Source organism: Pteropus vampyrus, unplaced genomic scaffold (assembly GCF_000151845.1).
Source record: "Pteropus vampyrus isolate Shadow unplaced genomic scaffold, Pvam_2.0 Scaffold160, whole genome shotgun sequence".
NCBI lineage: Eukaryota > Metazoa > Chordata > Mammalia > Chiroptera > Pteropodidae > Pteropus > Pteropus vampyrus.
This window is the reverse complement of record NW_011888941.1, coordinates 3,005,515-3,009,597: the sequence shown is the minus strand read 5'-3', so window position 1 is coordinate 3,009,597 and position 4,083 is coordinate 3,005,515. Positions and strand designations below refer to the sequence as shown.

The window sequence follows — 4,083 nt, the reverse complement described above, 5'->3', positions numbered from 1 at the left end:
TCATCTCTCCTGCCCCTTTGGAATTAGTTCCACCTGGTAACTGCCCCTCCTGCCCACCCCACTCTCCTCTTTGTCTCCCCACACCCTCCGTCTGTTGGTCTGGTACAAAAGTCAATAGATATCCCCAGGTGCATGGTGCTTAATGTCCTCCTTACAGATACTAAAGGACAGGTTTATTAAAGGACAGGTTGCTTTAAAGCTGTAATTGCCAAACTTTATTTGATTGTTCACCCTTATCACTAAAATATTTTGAGCATAAACTCCCAATATACTTAATATTGTACTAATAGATTATATATATTATAAAATATACATAAAGATAAAAATGTAAAATGATAAGATTTTAAAAAATATGTAGAAGTTCTACTATTTTCTTCCCACATCCCATGGATATCCTTTGGTGACTGGGAGACCAGAGATGAAAAAGACATTTCAGGTCTGACTTTAGAGGCATCTAGGGCACTATAAATTCTGCTCCTGCTCAAGAGAGAGGCTTCTCTCCACAGTGATCTGCCGGATCCAAGCTGCCCTCTGGGCTTCCGTGAACCACAGGACATAAGGTGCTACAGCAAATGATACGAATGACTTTTTCTGCTGACGTTTCTTTCATGCCCTTCTTTCACTGCTGCCTTTGAGCTACACTTGTGTCCTTTCTCATGTGCTCTGGTTCTCGGTTAGGACTCATACTGGGCCAGCCAAGTCTTAGACCATGTAGGCTGTTCCAGCCTGTCTTCTCTGCCTTGTGGGCAGAGCTCCTGGTTGGAAGTACTTTGCTTTCTCAGTTACCATGGAGTTGGACTTCTTTGGCTATAACTGTACAAACACTGGCCTGTTATTGCCACGGGCAGTGGTCTTATAGGATTGGTTCAAGATCTCAAGGCATTCACCAACTCTGAAGAGAAACAGAAAAGCAAGGGTGCAGAGACACACAACAGGGGCTGTATCTGTGTGACACAACAGAGCATCCCGGCGGTGCCTCTAAGAGGAAAGACTGGTTGAATGAATGGTTGATACGAATTTTATCTTGTATTGGTACCAATTAGGAGACCTCTTCCACTGCTGGCTTCGGTTTGGGGTCTGAAAAATCACTTTAATTCACTCTCATGTGGTTTTTCTTTCACACTGGGAGACTCATGATGCAAGGAAGCCAACGCTTAGCTTTTGTGTATAATGCCATTGATTTATTCAAGTGGGAAACTGGAACTATTGGAAAAGAAACGCCCTCATGTCATTTGTAGTGGTTCTTCTACCCAGTGCTCTTGGAGCCTTGCTAGTCTCCAGTGGGAGGCCTTGCTTCCTCCTGGGACTTGATTTCATCATTCTGCTTTTTTCCCTTATATCTCTGGACACATGTTTTCCTGCTGGTTTCTTTTCCTCTGCTTCAAAATCTCTTAGTTCTCCCTTATCTCCCACCCCCAGCCTCACCCCACAAGTCAACTTTCACTTGCTCTGGACTCACCTTCCATTGCAACACACCCACTTAAAAAAAATAAAAATTAAACCATTTTTTTATTGTGGTGAAAAACAAAATTTATCAACTTAACCATTTTTATTCGTACAGTTCGATAGGGTTCAACATATTCATTGTTGTGAAACGGATCTCCAGAATTTGAAATGTGAAACTGTATATCCATTAAACGACTTGACTTTTCTCCCTTCTCCAGCCCCTGGTAACCACCATTCTCCTTCCTGTTTCTATGAATTTGATTACTTTGGATACCTCATATAAGTGGAATCAAACAGTATTTATCTTTTTGTGACTGGAATCTTTCACTTAGTATAATGTACTCAAGGTTCATCTGCATTGTAGTATATGACAAGATTTTCTTCCATTTTAAGGTTGAATAAGGTTTCATTGTGTGTACATACCTTATTTTATTTATCTAGTCTTCTTTTGATGGACATTTGGGTTTCTTCTACCCCTTGGCTATTGTGAATAATGCTGCTGTGAACATATATATTTATTTAAGACCCTGCTGTAGATTCTTTTGAATATATACCTAGAGGTGGGATTGCTGGATCACACGGTAGTTATATTTTTATTTTATTTTTTAAAAAATGTCATATTATTTTCTCTAACACAAAAAAGACCCAGTAATCTCACTTCTGGATATTTATCCGATGAAACTCAAAACACTACTTCAAAGGGACATGTGCATTCATATGTTCATTACAGCATCATTTATAATAGTGAAGTTATGGAGGCAAACTGGATGTCTATCAATGGATGAATGGATAAAGAAGAGGTGGTAAATATGTGTAATAGAATATTACTCAGCCATAAAAAAAGAATAAAATCTTGCCATCTGCAACAGAATAAATGGACCTAGAGGGTATTGTGCTGAGTGGAGTAAGTCAGACAGAGAAAGATAAATGCCTGATGATTTCACTTATACGTGGATTCTAAAGAACAAAATAAGTGAAAAAACAAAACAGAAACAAACTCATAGATACAGAGAACATTTTGATGGTTGTCATATTGGAGGGGGTTAGCAGGCTGAGTGAAAAAGGGGAATGGATTAAGAAGTACATATTGGTAGTTTCAAATAGTCATGGGGAGATAAAACATAGCGTAGGGAATATAGTCAATAATATTGTAATAATTATGTATGGTGTCAGATGGGTACTAGATTTATAGGGGTGATCACTTTGTAAGTTATATAAATATCTAATCACTATGTTGTACACCTGAAACTAATATGACATGCCAGCTGTAATTGAAAAAAAAATTAGTATAAAAAAACAAAAACAAAACTTAAGGCCACTCTATCATGCTTTATTTATAGATGTAATTAATTCCATTCAGAGAGAAATACTGAAGAATTAGATCATAAATGAAAACAACAAAGACAACAACAATATGCAATAAAATGGTAAGAACATAAAGCATGAGAAACGTCTTGTCCTTTCTGACATTTGTGGTATCCAAGTTCTGTTTTCTGGAGAAGCCACGAGTAGGCAGAGTTGAGTGTAAAATACAAGGGGAGTAGCACAAGATTGATCATGAAATGCTGTCTTACCACAATTATTTTCTAAATATGACCATAATTACACTTAACTGTTATTAGTTATATATCACAGTGATGTTAATGAAAATGACATGTCCAAATGAGAACATTTACATAAAGCTCCTGTTGAGGGCCAAGAAAGCTCACTGAAAAAAAATTCAGAACTTCAGTTGGGACATTTCCTAATTAGATAATTGGCAATTGGATCTTATTTTACCTTTTTATGTTGAGAAGTAATGTGTTTTTTTTTTAGGATCAAAAGCCTTTTCCCCCTCATGAATGTCAAAGTAATAAATAAGTGTCTGTCTAAAACTATTATTTTATGGGTAAAATAGTTTGGTCTTTATACCAGTATTATAAAATTCTGGTTTTAATAATCCAAAATTATGGGGCCTACATGGAATTTCTTGTGAGAAACACACACAGAAATCCAGTGTCTTACAAAATGATTTATATTTCATTCATGGTTTAATTCTATTTTGGGTAAAACTTGATCATTAGTAGACACAAGTGGTACTGTGAGGCCTTGGTCAGTATGTAATAAATAATTCATCATTACCTGCAGCATTAGAAACATCTCATCCCTTGAAAACAGGACTAGAAAAGTGAAATATGCAGGACAGCCTAAAATTCCTGTGTTTTCTGAAATTGCCAAGCAAATAGGAACCGTCTAGACCCTCTGAGGAGTTATGTTTAGCCCATTCTAATCTCCTGTGTCAACTCAGCTTTTCTGCCCTTCAGACTCTGGTTACAGCCTCTGAGACCACCGAGGGGCTAGAAGCGTGGCATTCTTTGTCATGAGCTTACCGTACTCCATATTTTGTGCAGCCAAGCTGTAGGAGTATCAAATTTACCTTCAAAATCTTGGCTTTGTGGTTTTTAAAACCCCAAACAAGAATTCTTCTGGAACAGCTCTTTCAAGATTTTAGCTTGGCTAGTCTTTCTGCCGAGGGCGATTTGTGGCAGGATACTCTTCTCAGGAGGGTGTTAGGCTCTTCCTTATTTCTCATTAGGTCCAAACTCTTTCCTGGCAACAGTGTATCTGTGGAACAGCTATTGTCATCGCATCCAAGGA

General features: G+C 37.7%; 1 long non-coding RNA gene across 1 annotated transcript in view; it reads left to right on the top strand.

Moving 5' to 3' along the window:
- Positions 1-4,083, top strand: part of LOC111745656 — a 72,668-nt gene that overhangs the window by 67,263 nt on the left and 1,322 nt on the right. The window contains exon 2 of the long non-coding RNA XR_002782762.1: positions 2,787-2,873. This is a non-coding gene — a long non-coding RNA (uncharacterized LOC111745656). The remainder of the gene's footprint in view (positions 1-2,786; positions 2,874-4,083) is intronic.